This window comes from Coloeus monedula, assembly GCF_965178545.1.
Source record: "Coloeus monedula genome assembly, chromosome: 32".
Classification (NCBI taxonomy): domain Eukaryota; kingdom Metazoa; phylum Chordata; class Aves; order Passeriformes; family Corvidae; genus Coloeus; species Coloeus monedula.
In genome coordinates, this window is record NC_138812.1 from 2,068,503 (window position 1) to 2,088,842 (window position 20,340).

Sequence of the window (20,340 nt, forward strand, 5' to 3'; positions counted from 1 at the left end):
GGCTGCTGCCCACCTTCACAGCCTGCAGCCGGCCCTGGCAGCAGGAGCCGTCCTGCCCTGTCCCTCTGACGGTGCCCAGGGCAGCCCCGCTCTGCAGCACATCCTCCCCCAAGGCAGGAACGGCAGCAGAGCCATCCTCACAGCCATGGCAGCCGTGCCATGGGCCAGCTCTAGAGGATCCCTGCAGCCAGAGACTCACTGTGTCCCACGCTGGGAAGGTTTCTCCAGGAATGAGTTCAGAGCTGCCCTCCCAGCTGCTTTAGCCAGCTCTCTGCTCACTCCTGCCAGGTACCTGCAGGCAGTGCCCTCAGCCCTGCTGGGCTGGCAGAGGAGCTGCTCCTCAGCAGAGCTGCCTCTTTGAAGCTCTCCTTGGTTGCCAGGAGCTTGAGAGTTCCCTCTGTGCCAGGAGCCCAGCCCAGCTCAGCAGCACAGCAGCAGCACAAGGATTTTAATGACCCTCTCGGGGCTTTGGTGTTGTTCACATCAGACTCAGTCCCTCAGAGTGTCTTCAAAAAACTTCCCAAGAACTCAAAGTCAGATTCGAAGTCCAAAGTTTCTTTAACTTTTAATGGGTCCCAGTGAGGGACACGACTCACGTGAAAGTGTCCCCAGGTTCCAGTGAGAGCAGAACTCTGGAGGCAGCGATGGCAGGGGGGGACAAGCAAGGGAAAGGTGTCTCTGGTGCTGAGCAAAGCTGGCTGTGTTCCATGAGTGCAAAGGGCCAAGGCCTGAGCCCCAGCCCCTGGCAAGGCAGATCCTGTCCCTCCCTCAGTGCTCAGGGCTCTTGCCGGGGCACTGGGATGTGGGCATGTGCAGTGCCCAGGGCAGCACCATGGGGCAGCCCCTGCCAGGCTGCTGGGCAGGGACAAGGAGGCCCTGAGGCCCCAGGGCTGCAGGGGTCACTTGTCCCCTCCTGGCCTCAGGGCCAGGGCCAGCAGCCGTGGCCAAAGGGCTGCACAAGTTGGCTCTGTCAGGGCCTTGCAGCTGCTGCCCATCCCTCTGCCCTCTGCAGCCCAGGCTGTCCCACGGTGTCCCTGCCCTGCGCCTCTGTCCCTGCAGGCTGTCCTCATCCCCCCGGCTGCCCCACCTGGCTGGCCCCTTCCTTTGCTGGCAGCTCTGCGTCCTGCCTGCCTCTGCCTGGGCACACAAAGCCTTGGGCTGCTCCAGACTCCTTCTGGGGGACGTGTTGCACCCCAGCCCTGCCTGGGAGGGAAATTCCTTTCTCCTGGTGTCCACTCTGGGCCTCCCCAGCTGCCCTGTCACAAAGGCCCCTTGGTTCTTTGGGGCCAGCAGTGCCACAGTGGCCTCTTGGTTCCATGGAACGCCACAGGGTCACAATGGTCCCCTTGGTGCCACCAGCCCTGCAGGGTCACAACGGCCCCTGGGTTCCACGAGGCCACGCAGGGTCACAGTGGTCTCCAGAGGAAGGGCAGCACCGAGCCCCAGGGTTTCAGGGGCAGATGAGACACAGCCACCAGAGGCCAAGGCCAGCCACATCTGTCTGTCCTGGCAGGTTTGTCTGGGAGCAGCCCTTGGATATTGGGAATTTGGGAGGTGGAATCCCAATTTTGGCCATGGACACCTTGTTGAGAAGGATGGGTTTATTCCACATGAAAGAAAAGCACAAAGTCCAAGAGTTTGGAAAGAAGATGAGAGGTGGCCACCATGGGCGAGGGCAGCCAGACCTGTCTCTCATGGCAGCTTTTGTCTGGGAGCAATCCTTGGATAGACAGAATTTGGGAGGTAGAATCTCAGTTTTGGCCATGGGAGCCTGGATGGGAAGGATGGTTCTCTTCTTTAGGAAGGAAAGCACGGAGCCCCAGGAGCCCCAGGGCTCCTGAGGCAGCCCCTGCTGCCCCGGGAGGGAATTTGGGGAGGGGGCAGAGGGGGTGCGCAGCCCCCGCCGGGGGATGACCCCGGCCCAGCGCCCTTCGTTCAGCACCGAGCTGGGCTTGGGGCCGCAGGAGGAAGAGGCCGATGGGAAGCAGATCCTGCAGGGGGGACAGGGCTTGGGCTCAGGGCAAGGTCCTGCCCTGCACACCTGGCTCAGGTGTGAGCCTGCCCCGGGAAGGGAGCGGGACATTGCCATCCCCACGGATCAGGGCTGGGAGCAGCGCTGGGAGCACGGACATGGAAATCCTGGGAGCCACTGGGACCGCCCTGGGGGGTGAATGATCCCCCCCAGCACCTTTCCAGGCCGCCCTGCGAGCTGAGAAATGCTCGCTGGGCCTCGGCCTTGGCCAAGAGCCCCCGGGCTCAGCTGCTCTGAGCTCAGGCGCTGCCGGCTCCCGCAGCCCGCCCAGGGCCGCCCTGCCCGTGCCGGGGCTGTGCTGGAATTCTCTGCTGCTGCTGGGCCACTCGGGGGCTCTGGCCCAGCAGGAAAGGTGACCCTGAGCCAGGAGCTTTCCTTGGCCGCAGCAAAGCCTCGGCACGGAAAGACCTTCCCAGCGCTGGGCCCTGGGCCGGGAGGGATTGTGCCACCACAGCTGTCCCTCCATTTCTTCTGCCAGGCAGCTTTAGCACAGGAAAAGTGGAGAAGCCAGAGCTGCCTCTCAGCTTTCCGCAGTCCTGCAGAGGAATCCTGTGTGGGAAGCAGCCTGGGAACAGGGTTGAGGTGGCAGGGCAGGGGAATTGAGAGCCCTTTCCTCCGCCGTGGGCCCAGGCTCTGGCCCTTGCCCTTTGCAATGGCCCTGCAGCTGCCAGAGGGGCCTTTTTGGCTCAGCTGAGAGCAGTCCTGCTGCAAGGCTGTCCTCGAGCTGCTTGGGCTGCACATGTGCCCAGGGAATGCTCATTGCTTGCAGTCTCAGGCGCTGTGGGTGTGCAGGTGTAACTACTGCAGGAGGGAACAGCTCTGCTGGGGGCAGTTCTCTTTTTCTTGGTGGTTTTTCTGTTGAAGGAACGTTCCCTGCCAGCTGTGGGCAGAGCTGTGTAGCTGTATGTGCCACTTGTGTGTGGCACTGTGGCTCAGGAGGTGGCCAAGGGGAGCTTGGCCGAGGTGTGGGCAGAGGAATGGCCATCAGGCCAGGCTGGGGGGTCAGCGGCCGGTCAGTTGCGTTGCGTGGCCGCGGCTCTGGAGGCTTGTGTGGGAGCGTGTGCAGGGCTGGAAGGCTGGGGCTGCCGCCGCTGTGTCCCAGAGCCGGGAAGGCCGGGGCTGGCCCGGCCCTGGCCCGGCCCCGCCAGCTCTGGCAGCTGCCGGCGGGGACACAAAGGGCAGCTCCGAGCTGCGGCCGCTGCGCTGCGGCCGCACAAAGGCAGCGCCCGCAGAGCTCCAGGGCAAGGTCCTGGCCCTGGCTCGGGGCTGGGCCGGGGCCAGCGGCAGAAAATCAACTTGCAGCTTGGGCCCCGCAGCAGGGAGGAGCAGCAATTGCTGGCTGAGAGAGACTCTTGCCAAGGGCCTGCGGGGCCGGGCCCCAGGGAACGGCTTCCCGCTGCCCGAGGGCAGGCTGAGACGGGATGTGGGGCAGCAATGGTTCCCTGGCAGGGCGCTCAGGGCCTGGCCCAGGCTGGCCCCAGAAGCTGCGGCTGCCCCCGCATCCCTGCAAGTGTCCCAGGCCGGCTCGGCCATTGGGGCTTCCTGCCCAGGAGGGCTGGGCTGGGCTGGGCTGGGGCTGCTGAGGGTGGGATGGGCTCTGCCTGAGACAGCTGAAGGCTGCGCATGATGAGGCCGGGGGGACCCCGTTCCTCAGTGGGTTCTGGGGTGTCCCACATTCCTGAAGGGATGTCAGGGTATGTCCCGTTCCTGAGGCAGTTTTGGGGTGCCCCCAGTGCTTCGGGAGGGGTTGTGAGAGGGGGTCTCTGGTGCTTGGAAGGGGGACCTATTGTCAGGGATGTGGGGAGCCCATTTTGGGAAGGATGCTGCTGTTTCTGGCAATGTTGAGAGGTTCTGAATGGCCGGTGGGGCCCTGGCTCTCATTTTGGGACTTGAGGTGAGCCCATGGACACAGCAAGGCCTGAGGAGAGGTTCCAAGCTCCCATTTGGGATGGAGGGATTGAGCGGGTGCCTGCAATCAACTCAATGCCAGCCCCAATGTGTTGATGGCAGCCCCAAATGGCTCGATCCGTCAGCCCCAAGGCCCGGCTGTGGGGAGTCAGGAAGCACAGAAGGGGAATTGGTGTCCAGGAGGGGTGGGATGGGATGGCATGGGATGGGGTGGGATGGGGATGGGATGGGATGGGATGGGATGGGGGTGGCATCATTGGGGTGGGCTGAAGTTTGGGAGGGATGGGGTGGTTTGGGCACTTGGAGTGGGGCACTCCAGGGAGGAAAACCAGGAGCTGCTTTTGGGGAGACTCCTGCTGCTTTTTGACAATTTTGGGGCCTCTAGGTGGCTTCTGGGAAGTTGCAGTGAATTTGGGGAAGGTGCCGTAAACCCCCTGCAATTTGGGGGGCTGAGGTGAAGTCCCCACATTTTGGGTGGGTGAGAGGACCCCAGTTAGGAGGGAATCCTGCTGCTTTGCACCTGTTTAATGTGGTGAGAAGTGGCTTGTGTGGGAAGGAAGGAAGGAAGGAATTTGGAAGGAAGGAAGGAACTCAGAAGGAATTCGGAAGGAAGGAAGGAAGGAATTCGGAAGGGAGGAATTCGGAAGGGAGGAATTCGGAAGGGAGGAATTCGGAAGGGAGGAATTCGGAAGGGAGGGAGGGAGGGAGGGAGGGAGGGAGGGAGGGAGGGAGGGAGGGAGGGAGGAAGGGAGGAAGGGAGGAAGGGAGGAAGGGAGGAAGGGAGGAAGGGAGGAAGGGAGGAAGGGAGGAAGGGAGGAAGGGAGGAAGGGAGGAAGGGAGGAAGGGAGGAAGGGAGGAAGGGAGGAAGGGAGGAAGGGAGGAAGGGAGGAAGGGAGGAAGGGAGGAAGGAAGGAAGGAAGGAAGGAAGGAAGGAAGGAAGGAAGGAAGGAAGGAAGGAAGGAAGGAAGGAAGGAAAGTAAAATAGAAGAAAAAAAAGAAAGAAAAAAGAAATCAACAAGAAATAATAAAAAAGTAAAAAAAGAAAGAAAAAACATTAAAAATTAAGAAAGGAAGCAAGAAAAATATAATAAAAATGAAAGAAAGAAAAGAAGAAAGGAAGAAAATCAAAAGACAGATATAAAAAGAAAATGAAAGTGGTGAAAAAAGAAAAGAAAAAGAAAGAAAGCAAGACTAAATGACAGGAAACCAACAAGAAAAAATTATTAAAAAAGAATTAAAAATCATTAAAAAATGAAGCAAGAAAGCAAAAAATAATAAAAATGGAAGAAAGGAAGAAAGGAAGAAAGGAAGAAAGGAAGAAAGGAAGAAAGGAAGAAAGGAAGAAAGGAAGAAAGGAAGAAAGGAAGAAAGGAAGAAAGGAAGAAAGGAAGAAAGGAAGAAAGGAAGAAAGGAAGAAAGGAAGAAAGGAAGAAAGGAAGAAAGGAAGGAAGGAAGGAAGGAAGGAAGGAAGGAAGGAAGGAAGGAAGGAAGAGAAAGAAAAGAAAACTAACAAGAAAATGAAAAAAGTGAAGAAAAAAAGAAAAGAAGAAAGAAACAAAGAAATAAACAGAGAAAGCAAGAGTACATAACCTGAAGCCAACAGGAAAATAAAAGAAAAAGAAAAAAAAGAAGAAAGAAGCAAGGAAGAAAGAAAAAAAGAACAGAAAGACACAAGAAAAAAAACAAAAGAACAGAAAGAAAGCAAAAAGAGAAAGAGGAAAGACACAAAGTAATAAAAAAAATTTAAAAGAAAGAAAAAAAGATAAAAGAGTGAAGAATGAAGAAAGCAAGCTAAAAGAAATCAACACGAAAATTTAAAAAGCAAAGGAAAGTAATAGATAAAAGAAAGAAAGACTCAATAATGTGAGACCAGGAAGAATAATGAAAAAAAAAAAAGAAATGAAGAAGAAAGCAGCAAGAAGCAATAAAAAAATCAAGAAAAATATTGAAAAATGAAGAAAGAAAGAAAAAAGCAAAAAGGTAATAAAAATGAAAGAAGGAAAGGAAGAAAAAAAAGGAAGACTGAAAACATGAAACCAACAAGAAAATAAATGTTAAGAAAAGTCAGAAAAAAGAAGAAAGAACAAAACAAGGAAGAAAGAAAATGACAGAAAGACACGAGAAAAAATAAAAGTACAAGAGAACCAAAGAAAGAAAAAAAAGAAAGAAAGATGAAAAACAAAAAGCAACAAGAAAAAAAAAGAAAAAGAAAAAAGGTAAAAAAATGAAGGAAAGAAAAAAGAAGGAAAGAAAACAAAAAGAAATCAAGAAGAAAATTTAAAAAGTGAAGAAAAAAAGAAGAAAGGAAGACTAAGTAATGTGAAACAAAAAAACTTTAGAAAAAAGAGGAAAGAAGCAAAAAAGAAAGAGAAAAGGAAAAAAAGAAAGACACAAGAAAAAATAAAAGAAGAAAGAAGAAAGTAACAAAAAAGTAGGAAAAAGAAAGAAAAAAGAGGAAAGAATGAAGAAAGAAAGCAAGCTAAAAGAAATCCAGGAGAAAATGAAACCCTTGTGCCACTGCGGGACCTTGTGCAGCCAAGGAGAGCATTGTGAGAGTGCGGGGCCATGGAACCAAGGGACCATTGGGACCTTGTGGGGCCTCCTGGACTCAAGGGACCATTGCCACACTGTGGGGCCTCATGGAATGAAGGGTCCATTGTGCCACTGCAGAGCCAAGGACACCATGGTTACACTGCGGGGCCATGGAACCAAGGCACCATTGGGACACCCCGTGGCCTCATCCTCTGGAATTCCAACACATCTGAGGGATGGCAGCACCTGCAGGCAGCACGGAAGGATTCTGGGGAGAGCCTTTGATCCCTGCTCCAAAGGACATCAGAGAAAGAGCCCTGCTCAGATCAAGGCACCTTTTCCTTTTCCGTTTCCTTTTCCTTTCCCATTTCCTTTCCCTTTCCTGGTGTAAACTGTTGACCTGCCTGTAAGGTGCAGCAAAAGCTTTGCAGGGTTTGGTTCAAGGTCCCCAAGGTGGGAACAGGGAAGTGTTCGAGTCCCTTCTAAGAGAAGGCTTGGAGTCTTTGTGCCATGACTGCCTGGGATGCATGGAACAAGTGTGTTCTGGCAGACTCTGGGACCTCGAGAGCAATCCCATGCAGGAGCCAGCACTGGCCCTGCACCCTGGTGGGAGCAGCGTGGTGCGGATGGGAAACGGGCAGCTGGGTGTGCAGTGGGAACCTCGAGCCAGGTCCTAGAAGGCCAGGCTTTAGCTTTGAACAGAGCAGCACAAAAAGCAGAATGAATGACCTTGCCTAGAAATCCCTGAAGGACAAAGGGTGACCATATGGACTGATTTGAACTCTGGGTTTGCAATAATACACGCCCAGGGAGCCACATGGAAGGAAAGGGCGCAGAGGTCTCCAGTGAGCACAAAAAGAAATCAGTCACCTACTGCAGAGTGTGCCAAAGCCAAAAGAAGTGGCCCTGATGCCCTTGTAAAGCCCATGGGTTTGGAGACTCCCCAGGTAATCCAGGGAATCCATTGGCTGACCAAGCAGCTCAAGAGGGTGCTGCAAAAGCTCTCCTTGCACTAATACCTAGCAAAAACTGGAATGTTCTGCAACAACAACCAGATTCCAGTGATCAGGACAGGCAGTCAGCCCCAGCAGCAGCAGCAGCTACGGAAAATCCCAGCAGGTGATTGGTAACCCCGTGTGGGCAGGTAATTGTAGCTCCACAATTAATGTAGAACGGAACTAAAACATCAGCAAACACAGGAGGAAGTGGAGAATCTGGTGGCCAGTTTACAAAGGCATCTAGTAAGCACCAAAATGGCAAAAAATGATAGATCAGTTGTTGAGAAAGATGGGATTGGTTTTGAAGGAAGAAGGCTGCCTGCAGGGCTGGTTAAATGGGAATCACCAGGTGATTTTGGCCAACTGATTTTGCAGAAGTGCCCAGGCAGAAGGGCACTGGCACATTTTGGCATTGGTGGATCCTTTTTCTGGATGGCCAGAAGCTTTCCCATGTGGCACCAACAAGACAAGGGAAGGCTCAGAAGTTTTGCAGAAATGAATATTTAATAGCACTGGGACTAACTCTTGTAAGCCTTAAAAGGTGCATGGTTCTCAACAGATCATTGGGGCTGGACTCGCCTGTACATCCTTTCCAACCAGGAGATGCGGTGTGCATCAGAACCTGGAATTTTGGAACAATCCAGCCAAAGTGGAAGGGACCATCTCAAGTCCTCCTGGTAACCTACCCTGCACTCAAGGTAGAAGGAATCCAACTTGGGGTTCATCACATGTGGGTAAAACCAGCGAGCCCACATTAAACACAGCAGAAACAAGACTGACTGACACCATGGAGTTTGGGGTTTTACATAAATCCTATTGTTTTAGGTATTGAATCTGATTTTCTAAGGGGATACTATTTATTGGATCTAGATGGAGATGATCAATAATTGTGTATCTATAATAATAATAGAAACGATGTTCCTGACTTCTGGGAAGGGAAATGCGGTTTTCAAAGTCACTGCAAGATGTTGGCAGATGACAGAATGTAACCCCTGTAACAGCTTGTGTGCCAACACCAACCTCTGCAGAAAATCCAGTGCCATGGGGAGCTTCAGTCAGCAATTTGACAAAAATCTGGGAACACGTGTGGGAAGGAAAGAGCACCCAGGGCACCTGGACAGGGATGGAAGGAGAATATTCCTTACCATGGACACATCAGAACAATAGTGCTGAGAATTGTAACATTTCCAAAGCGGATCTGGAAATTACCTCAGGAAATATTGATCAGCTGACAGATTGCACTGATACCCCCTGGGGCTGTCAAATTCCAGCAGTATGGAATGGCCCTCAGACAGGACACTGGGAATGTTTGCAGCCAGTTCAGGGGTGTCTGGGCTGGGCAGGGAGCCCAGGCCTCCCACAGGACCCCTTAGAGGTGGGTATAAAATATCCAGATTTAACAAGGTCAAGGCCAAAGGATCCCAGGACCAAGGAAAAGTGGGATTGCCCTGGGACAGACACTTGAGCTGTTTGGAATGCTGAGGTCCAGCGGCTCCTGGCTGTGGCCCAGGCTCTGAGGCTGGGCTGTGTTTGTAGAAATGATTCTGCCTTTCTCAGGGACACCTGGGCTGAGCCAACAAACAAGGAGCCTTGCAGAGGCACAGAGTGTCAGCAGGACACGGTCAGATCCTTAGGAGCCCCAGGATGGGTGGGAAGGGATGGAATTTGGAGCACACGTTTGCCCTGGGAGAATCAGGAGCACCATGGACACTGGGGATATGAACGTTCCGTCCCTCGTGCAAGGAGTCACCACTGGGAACCCGACTGTGGGGAAAGGTTAAAGGGGATGGAACTGGGAAACATCCCAGTGCGGGAACTCCAGCGGGATGGATTTTAGAATCCATCCCTGCTCCGCAAAGATCTGCCTTTAGGAACAGACCAGCCCCACACCATTGGGCTCTGCAAATGGAAACTTCAGTGAATGCAGCTCCTTTGGGGTTTGCTGAAATAAAGGAACAATTGCCAGCCCCAGCTAAAATGACCTTCCAGAGCAGATTGGCTTTAGCCCTATTGCTGCTACATGGACAGGGAGTGTGTGGATTCTTGAACTGAAACAGTGTACTAGTTTGAAAACAAACTAGTGGGAGACACCAAGTCAGAATAACAATTTAATAGGGAAATAAAAGGAGGGGGAAAGAAAAACAAAAAAACAATAAAAGCAGATAACACTGGGTTAAACTGACAGAGTTAAGATACAACCTGGCACCCTGTTAGTCAGGGTGGTGGTGGTGGTCTGGTAGAATGGTGGCTGCAGTCCTCCTGAAGTGGCAATCCTGTAGAAAAAAAGAAGGGTCTGCTCCTCCTCAGAAGGTCCAGTGGTGACTGTGTAGCTCCTGTCCTCTGAAAATCCAGTGGAAAGGTTCCCTCTCTGGTGTTCAGCCTCAGCTTATATCCACGCTGGGATGCTTGGTTCCTCCCTCTGGGTGGAGCATCTCACAATGGGGTAATAAGTCATGAGGCCAGGTGTTGATTGGGCCCATTAACAGATGATAGTCCAGAGGGAGTTATCTATGAGTCATGCGGCAGGACAATGATGGGCCATTAACAGCAAGATAGTCTGGGGGGAGGAGGCAAGGAAACACTGCCCCACCTGATTTCAACGGCTGATGGGGATGGTAATAGAATACACTGCAACCCAGGACAAACAGCAACACTTGTTGTGTGCACATTCCAAATGTGATGCTGGATTGGATGATCAGGTAGAGAGGATAAAATCGGTTGCTGCATCCAGCAGGGAATTAAGTGGAAGGTTAGACTGTAACTGTTTGGATAAAATATTTAAAGGACTTGGATTTTCCCTGACTGATGGTTGGCCTCACTTTTGCAAAGTCTAACTGGGATCACGGCACTACTTGTGCTTATGACACTTGCTTTGAGCTGTGTAAAGAACATGGTTGTGAAAGCAGCTGAGGAACTCGTGGGATGTGAGTAAAGGAGCAGAGTGAGGCTTCTGAAGGCTTGAAGGGAAGAGAAGCTTCACAGCCCTCCAAGGGGGGGAGATTTGCCAGATGAAAAACCGTTTGCACCTGGTGGGTTCATACAATGCTTCTTCTCCAAAAGCCACTGGCCATGGACCCGCCCAAGGCTGATTCTGTGGGCAGCAACCAGCCCAGGTGTGCCAACTTTCACCAGTTCACCGGGCAGTCAGGGCTGGCTTTGGGGTCAGCGACCACCAGGGACCCCCAAGGAGACCCCCAGGGCAGAAGAAGGGATGTGCAAAGGGGTGGGGGAAATCTGCAATGATTTTGGGGCAATGATGATCGTGTGTGTGTTTCTGGTGGGACAATCTGGGAATGTGTCTGTGAAGCACAGTCTGCAAACAGGAACATTCCTGAACTCGGCACCCACGGCTTTGGGAGGGGCTCTCCCCTCATGCATCCGGCCCAATAAAGAATGCTGCTGCTTCGTGCTGCGCTGGTGCTGAGGAGGTTTTGTTTCACTGAAGTTTTGGGAACACCTCTGTGCCTGTGTCACAGACCCCCAGAGCAGCTGTGATGTCAGAAAGGGGCTGTGTGACATCACAGAGTTGGCTGCGACATCACAGAGTGGGTTGTGACATCACAGGGTGGCTGTATGACATCATAGAGTCTACTGTGACATCATGGAGCACCTTTGTGACATCACAGAGTGGTGCTGTGGCATCACAGAGTGGTGCTGTGGCATCACAGATTGGGCTATGACATCACAGGGCAGAGGTCAGATATCATCTAGCAGACTGACATCACAGAGCACTTGTGACATCACAAAGCAGGTTGTGACATCACAGGGTGCTGGTGTGACATCCCAGAACAGGCTGTGACATCACAGGGTGGCTGTATGACATCATAGAGTCAGCTGTGACATCACAGAGCAGCTGTGTGATATCACAGAGAGGACTGTGACATCACAGGTGGTGTGACATCACAGAGTGGCTATGACATCACAGGGTTGCTATGTGACATCATAGAGTGAGCTGTGACATCGCAGATAAGGCTGTGATATCACTGGGCAGTGGTCTGACATCATAGAGGAGACTATGAAATCACTGAGTGGTTGAGAATGTCCAACACCAAAGCTTCGAGCCAACAGCAGCTCCTGGAGGGGATTCTGCCCCCTCTGCCTGTCCTGGGAGCCCAAGGGCAACGCCCCGGGCACAACAGCCCAGAGTGCTGGAGCACAGTGTCCCTGCGCCAGGCCGTGTTCCCGGGCTGTCCCCTGTCCCTCGGCTGTCCCCTGTCCCTCGGCTCTCTGGGGCCGGGGGTGGCAGCAGCCCTGGGGGAGAACAACCCTGAGCCCCGGCTGGGCCAGTTCCACCAGTTCCACCCGGGGTGGGGCCCAGGTCACTCCCAGCATGGGCCCTGGGGCTCCCAGTCACCCCCAGTATGATCCCAGTCACTTTCAGTTACACTCAGTATGATCCCAGTCACTCCCAGGATGATCCCACTATGATCCCACCATGGTCCCAGGTGTTCCCATTCACCCGTCTGTGCCCCCCAGATTTCTTCTGCAGCCCCCCCGTCAGAGTGGGGGGTGGGGGCCGAGTGCTGGTGCCCCCCTGCCTGCAGCAGATCCAGCGGTGAGGGGAGTTCAGGGGTCCCTCAGCACTTGGGGTCCCCTGGGATTTGGGGTGAACCCCCCGGGCCCCCCAGGATCTCCCTGAACACGCTGACGCTGCCCGTGCGCAGCGAGAAGGTTCATACCCGGCACGGGGTCCCCAGCTCTGTCACTGGCATCGCCCAGGTACCCCAAAACCTCCCGGGAATCCCCAACACCCCCCGGGGAACCCCAACCTCTCCTGGGACCCCGAAAATATCCCCGGGACTCTCCAAAAACTCCCCAGGACCGCAAAGCCCCATACAGACCCCCCAAAACCCTCTCAGGACACCAAAATTCCCACGGGACCTCCCAACACCCCCCGGACCCTCTTGAGAAAGTTTATACCTGGCACGGGGTCCCCATCTCCATCACCGGCAGGGAACCCAAAACAGCCTTGGGACACCCAAATATTCCCCTTGTGATCGCCCAAACCCCCACTTTGAGACCCCTGAAAACTCCCCTCGGGAACCCCAAAAACCACCGGGACGCCAAAAACCCCCGGGACCCACAAAACCCCCCCAGGAGCCCCTCGCGAATGTTCACACCCAGCACGGGGTCCCCATCGCCATCATCGGCACCACCCAGGTACCCCCAAACCCTGCCGGGACCCACAAACCCTCCCGGGACCCCCAAACCCTGCCGGGACCCCCAAACCCTGCCGGGACCCACAAACCCTCCCGGGACCCCCAAAACCTGCCGGGACCCCCAAACCCTCCCAGGAGCCTCAAACCCTCCCGGGATCCCCAAACCCTGCCGGGACCCCCAAACCCCCCCGGGGCTCCGCTGCCGGAATCAACGGGAGTGGTGTTGCCCTTTTAACGGGAGTTACAGTGGGCACCGACTTTACCGGGGCATCTTAAAGCGCCGATGGTAGAGCGAACCCCAACATTTCACCCGGGGGGCACTCTCCCGTTTGCTGCACTCGGGGGAGCCCCGAACGGCGACGGCTCCTGGGCTGAGCCCCGCACTCAGCCGGGGCTGGGGAGGGAACGGGGAGGGCTGGGACGGGCTTTGGGGTGCTGGGCTTAACTGGGGGACCCCACTGGAAGCCCTTTGCCGCTGTCCCAGCTGCCCGGATCCCCCCTCTCGCACCCCTTTGCCGCTGTTGCCCCAAAGCTCCGCTGCCCCAGCTCGCTCTGGGGTGACCCAGCCCTTTCCCATCGTGGCCCGGCCCGGCCCCGCTGCCCCGAGAGCTCCCGGGCCGCGGCCGCAGGCACGGAGGAAGGGCAGGAGGAGGAGGAGGCGGGCCAGAGGAGGAGGAAGAGGAGGCACGGGGGGAAGAAGGAGGAGCCGGAGCAGGCGGAGGAGGCTCCAGGTGCGGGCAGCGCTCTCTGGATCCGCAGCCGCTCGGGCCGGGAGCATCGCCCGCCCCGCATCCCGCAGGTGCCCGGGGAGGGGGAGCTCGGCCCAAACATGCCGGGCGGTGTTTTTGGAGGGGGGAGGGATATTTGGAGCTCGCAGGGAATCGATTTGGGGCTCGCTGTTTCATGCTGTCTGTCGGGGCGGGCGGCGCGATGTTTGGAGCTTGCGGGACTCCAAAGGCGAGCCGCAGATGCCCCGGCGGGGGCGGATATCGGGGGGTCCCGGGAGATGTTTTTGGGGGTGGCGGTGGCGGCAGAGCCCCGGCGGGGGCGGGGGGATGCGGGTCCCCCCGCGGTGGGGGTTGGGCTTCCCGGGCCGGGCCCTCCGAGCTCTGCCGGGGCCCCGTGGGGACGGCGCGGGGCCGGCGGGGGCGGGGGGACACCGGTTTTGGGGAGCCCCGGGAGAGCCGCGGCTTCCCTAAGCGGGACCCCGGAGAGAGGAGAGCCCCAGAAGGCCAAAGCGGGGAGCCCGAGAGGGGGGACCCCTGGGATTGGCGGGACCCCGGCGGGGGGGTCTGGGGGCTGCAGGGGCGGCACGGCCGGGAAAGGGGCTCGGGGGTCCCGGGGCTGGGAAAGGGGCTCGGGGGTCCCGGGGCTGGGAAAGGGGCTCGGGGGTCCCGGGGCCGGGAAAGGGGCTCGGGGGTCCCGGGGCTGGGAAATGGCTGCTCCCAGTATGAGCGCAGTTCCCTCCCCGAGTGGTTCCAGTTTCCTCCTCAGTCCCAGTATGAGCCCAGTCAGTCCCAGTATGATCCTGGTCACTTCCCCTCACTCCCTGCAGATTCCCTGTTGCACCCAGTATGAACCCAGTCACTCCCAGTCACTCCCCATTATGATGCAATTTGCCCCCAGCACAGTCTCAGTTGCTCCCAGTTCCTCCCACTTTTGTCCAGTGTGTTCTCAGTTCTCGCAGTTGCCCCAGGATAGTCCCAGTCACTCCCAGTATGATGCCAGTCTCTCCCAGCAGGGCCCCAGTCACTCACAATTGCCCCCAGTTTCCCCCAGCATGGTCCCAGTTCTCCCCAGCACATTCCCAGTCACACCCAGTGTGGTCCCAGTGACCACCCACATGGTCTCAGGCACTCCCAGTATATCCCAGTTGCCCTGAATATTCTTGTGGTCATTCCCAGGCACTCCCAGTTACCTCAGCATGGATCAGTTGCCCCCAGATTTATCCCAGTCACTGCCAGTACATCCCAGTTGTCACCAGCATGCATCCTATCATTCCCAGTTCCTCCCAGTGCATCCCCAGTAGGCTCTCAGCATGGGCCTGGTCGCTCCCAGTAACCCCCATTGACACCCACTATAATCCCAGGATGATCCCAGTCACCCCCAGTATGATGCCAGTGGCCCCCAGTGTGATCCCAGTTGCTCCCCGTCAATGCCAGCATGAGCCCAGTAGCCTCCAGTATGATCCTCGTGACTCCCTGTCTCTCCCAGTATATCCCAGTCACCCCCAGCATGCTCCCACTCCTTCCCACTTCTTCCCAGCTGCTTTCAGCACGATTCCAGTTGCTCACAGCCACTCCCAGTCAATCCCAGTATGATTCCAGTCACCCTCAGTATGATGCCAGTCTCAACCAGCATGGACCCACTGTGATTCCGGTATGATCCCAGTTGCCCCCAGCATAGTTCCAGTTGTTCCCAGTTCCTCCCAGTATGATCCCAGTTGCCCCTTGAATAGTCCCAGTCACGCCCAGTTGCCCCCAGCATAGATCCAGTTGCTCCCAGGTGCCCCCAGCGTGGTCTCATTTCCCCCCAGCATGATCCCAGCTGTTCCCAGTGTGGTTCCAGTCACCCCCAGTATGGTTACAGACATTCCCAGTATATCCCAGTTGCCCTCAGCATGCTTGTAGTCATACCCAGGCACTCCCAGTTGCTCCAGTAAGGTTCCAGTTACCGCAGAATGATCCCAGTCTTTCCCAGTTACTTCCAGGGTCTTCCAGCATGATCCCAATTTCTGTCAGTTTCCCAAAGTGTGGTCCCAGTTGCTCCCAGTATGATGCCAGTTGTAGTCTCAGTCCCCTCAGCATGGTTCCAGTACCTTCCAGTTGATCCCAGTTGCTCCCAATGTGTCCACATTTTCCTCCCAGCATGGGCCCAGCAGCTCCCAGTAACCCCCAGTCAGGTTCCATTCACACCCACTGTAATCCCAGTGGCTCCCAGGATGATCCCAGTAGGACCCATAGTCACTGCCAGTATGGTTCCAGTCACTTCCTGTATGGTCCCAGTGTCCCCAAATGTGATCCCAACTGCTCCCTCTCAATGCCAGTATGATTCCGAGTTGCTTCCAGTCATTCCCAGTATGATCCCAGCTGCACCCAGTCACTCCCAGATAACTCCCAGTATTATTCCAGTCATGCCCAGAGTGCCTCCCTGTCACTCCCAGTGTGGGCCCAGTTGCTCCCAGTATGAATCCAGTCACTCCAAGTTCCTCCAAATACGATCCCATTTGCTCCCAGCATGGTCTCTGTTGCTCCCAGTCACCTCCAGTATGGTTCCAGTCATGTCCAGCACCTTTCCAGTCCCTCGCAGTCTGATTCCAGTATGATCACAGTCCCTCTCAGATACTCCCAGTATCATCCCAGTCAGTTCCAGTAGGATCCCAGTATGACCCCAGCATGGGCACAGCTGCTCCCATTATCTTCCAGTGTGGTTCCAGTTGAACCCAGTTGCCCCCAGTTCAGACCCAGTCACTCCCCACATGAGGTTGAGCGCTCCCTGAATTCACAGCCCCCCACCCGTGGGATCATCGCCCCCCATCCCGCAGGTGCCCGGGGAGGGGGAGCTCGGCCCAGATATCCCGGGGGGTTCCCTGGGTTGGGTTTTTTGGGGGGATGTTTGGAGAATGAAGAACTCCAAAGCTGAGCAGAAAATGCCCCTTGTGAGGATATTGGGGGTCCCCAGGAGGTGTTTCTGGGGGTCCCGGTGGCGGTGCCAGCAGAGCCCTGGCAGCGGGCAGGGGGATGTGGGGTACGCCCCGTGGTGGGGGTTGGGTCTGCCCGGGTCAGGCACGGCCACCTCCAGCCCGGAGCCAGGGGGCTGCGGGACCCCTTGGGAGAGCCGGAGGGGGAACCTCGGGAGCCCCAGAGTGGGACGAGCAGAGAGGGGCAGTACCGGGAGCAGGGGAGCCCCGGCAGTCTGGAGGAGCGAACCCCTGTGACCCCCAGGGCCCCAAAGTGGGGAGCCCAGAGAGGGGGGAGCGCCGCCATTCGCGGGACCCTCAACAGCCTGGAGAGGGGCAGGGGGGACTCCTTGGACCCCCTGCACCCCGAAGCAGAGAATAAGGGGAGAAGGGACCTGGGGACCCCATAACCCCCAGCGTCCCTAAGTGGGAAGACCAAAGAGGGGAGCTTTTGGATTCCTGGACTCCCAGCAGCCTGGGGAGGGTGGAGACCAAGTAGAGAGGGGGACCCCAATAAAAGAGGGACCCCAGCAGCTGGGACAGGGGGGAACCCGCAAACACCAAAGGGGAGAGACCAGAGACAGGGAACTCCTGAGAGGCTTTTTCAGAGCAGATTTTTATGGACACACTGTGCCCAGTGACTTCTAGAGATGGGCTTGGCAGAAGGACCTGTAAAGTCAAAGTGCTCATCCCTAGTTTCTCCCCAAACCAGGATTTCCCACTCCCAACCCTTGGCCAGATGGAGGAGGAGGCTGTGAGGAAGAGGAAGATGCCCCGGGAGCCCCAGGCAGGTGAGGAGGAAGTCAGTGCCCCTTTCCCCTCTCTCCTGCTCCATCTCCCAGCTCAGCATCGCCCCCGGCTGCAGGACAACCCCGCTGCCGATGCCGTCCTGCCGGGGACGGACTGGGGGGATCTCCTTGCCCTTCCCTGTGGCACGGAGGCAAATCCCATCCTCTCCTTGTCCTTCCTCCCCAGACAAGGAGCTGAGGACGGAGCCCAGGGAGGACAAATCCCCGTGGCAGAACCTGGTGGAAGAGGCCGTTTTGAGCGGCTCCACGGCGCAGGAATCCAACGGGGAGGAAAAGCCCCGGAGATCCCGCAGGAGGAGGGGCTGCAAACGCAGCCCAGGGTGCTCTGAGGAGGAAGGACCCACCCTGTGCGGGGAAGGCGACCGGAGATGCAGCCAGAGGTCAGAGCTGGTGGCTCATGAGCAGCTTCACAATGGGGAGAAGCCCCACAAGTGTGGGGAATGTGGGAAGAGCTTCAGGTACAACTCTGACCTGATCCGCCACCTGCGCATCCACACAGGGGAGAGGCCCTATGAGTGTCCCCAGTGTGGGAAGAGGTTTCACACCAGCTCCCATCTCCTCCTGCACCAGCGGATTCACACGGATGAGAGGCCCTTCCGCTGCCCCGACTGCAGGGAGGGCTTCAAACAAAACTCCCACCTCATCACCCACCAGCGCATCCACACTGGGGAGAGGCCCTACGAGTGTCCCCAGTGTGGGAAGAGCTTCTCTAGGAGCTCTCACTTGACCCAACACCAACGGAGGCACCGCTAAGGGAAGCCCTGTGAGTGCCCCGACTGTGGCAAGAGCTTTGTCCTCTGCTCCAACTCCATCTCCCATCAGAGGAGCCACGTTTGGCAGAGCCCTGGTGTCGCTGGTTGGGTTTGTAACCGGGCGGAAACACCAATTTAGTGTAGTGGTTTGGTCCAAAATACTCATTACTGTTTATCTGCTGTGACATAAGAATTAGGGGAAACGCAAAGCAGGCCCCAAACTTGAAAGAATATAAAGAAGTTTATTAACAGACCTAAAAGAGGGAAAAAAAATTACACCATACCTTCAGAACTCTCCTCCTCCCCCCACCTTCCTCCCTTCTCCCACTGACAATGTAAAAAGACAACCCTTGAGATGTTCAGTCTGTTACCACTTCCATAATAACCTTGTTCAGTCCATTTACAAAGAGAAGTCTCTTCTTGCTCGTGCTATGAAAACATTATCACAACGAGCCAGCCACCCACTTCCAAATATTGTTCAGTCCATTTAGGAAGAGGAGTCTCTCTGCTCGCATGTGAGTCCCTTCCCCTGACTTGCAGCTTTTCCTGCAACTGCTTTCAAGGGTCCACTCTTGAAGTTTTTGGGGTACAATTTTAAGGTTGAGCCATTCAGAAACAAAAAACAGAGGCCCTTCTCCTTCCCTGGGAGCAAAGGGTCTTCCTCATCTTCATCGTTAGGACTGTCTCTGGGAGCATTTCTAGGAACTGAGGTTTTCTCCTTTCCCGTTTGGAGCAAAAGTCCTCATCTGGTCCATCTCTCCCTGTGCAAACTTCTCATGAAATTACAGCTGCGTCAGCATCTGCCTATCTCGGCGCAGGTGCTTTTGCTTATGAGCTGAACACTCCACCCCCCATATCTTCATGAAATTACAACAGGATACTCTTATATATCATAGCTTCACAACAGAATTTCAGCTTTAAGCATCTCCTCTCTCTCTTCCCTCAGGTTTTCAGCTCTTCACAGCAATAAAAGGGTTAATCTCACCTCGGCCTTGCAGCTTTGCAGCTGGAATGTTGAATTTTTCTTATCGCAGTGGAGAGGGGGGAGAGCCGAGCCGCTCAGGCTGCCCACGGCAAGGCAGTGGGGGGGGTTCCACAGCTGGAACAGGTCCATGGCTTCAGGATGGCCGTGGCCCGGCCCAGCCTGGCCCAAGCAGGGCCTGGCTGGGCCCGCTGGCCCCCACACGGGGCCCGCAGCCACCTGTCCCAGCGCCGGAAACAAGAGAGAGCTTGGAGGGGGAGTTTGCCTATTCTTAAATGTGGATCACAGAGGTGTTCACAACTTTAAGTGGCTTAGAGAATTGTCCATATTCAAACTGGCCGCTGATAGGTTCTGTCAGTTCCCAGAGGAAACTGTAAGCACCCCTTAGCAAGGACGTCCCTTCCGGGACTATGCTTGCTAACCTATGACACCCAGTCACTCAGGCTGCAGATAAACCAGACAGCAAGCCCAAACTAGATGGAGAGTCAAAGCCAATGACAGTGGCTCCTGTCACAAGGAAAAAGCACACAACCAAAACTGATCGCCCAGTGAAAGATGATGATGATGCAGGGGAAGGGACCTCAAAAGATGCAGGGGAAGGAACCTCAAAACCACCAATGGACTCAGGCACAGAAACCATTACTGAGTCCATGTCCATAAAGGACCTTCACAGCCTAAGAAAGGATTACACCCAACGGTCCGATGAATCCATAATCAGTTGGATGGTCCGTATTTGGGATGCTGCAGGTGATGATGTGATGCTGGACGGTGCTGAAGTGAGGCATTTGGGATCCCTGTCACATGATCCAGTGATCGACCAAGTGATGAAAAGGGGGGCTGACTCTACCAGTCTTTGGACAGGCGTAACTGAAAGATATATGTGCGGAGATGATCTCTACATGCAGCAAACCCAGTGGAAGACCATAGAACAAGGGATCCAGCGCCTGAGAGAACTAGGGGTGGTAGAGGTTGTCTTCACAAATGACCCAGGATTGAGAAGTCCAGACCGGGCCAGAGTTATTCCATACATGTGGCGAAAACTCATACAGCTTGGGCCACCAGAATACGCTTCTGCTTTAGCAATAATGAAACCGGACTACGGTGCAAATGAGACCGTGCAGGATATGGCAGTGAAGCTCCGAGCATATGCAGACTCTGTGCATGGCCCAACACATGCAAGAATCGCAGCTGTGGAAACACATATGCAGAAAATGGAAGATAAGATGGAAAGGAATCACCAGGAGATTAAAGAGTCCCTTCTCTGCGGACGTTCCCCAGAGAGAAGGTACATCCCACGAAGTGAGCTGTGGAATTTCCTGTGTGACAGTGGGGAAAACATGAGGAAGTGGGGTGGACAACCCACTTCTGCTCTGGCAGCACGAGTGAGTGAATTGAAGGAGCGCAAGTCTCAGAAAGGAGGATCTACCAAAAAGGAAGTAGCTCCAGTTGCCTGTAGCCAAACTGCCGGAAATGATGGAAAAGACGATGG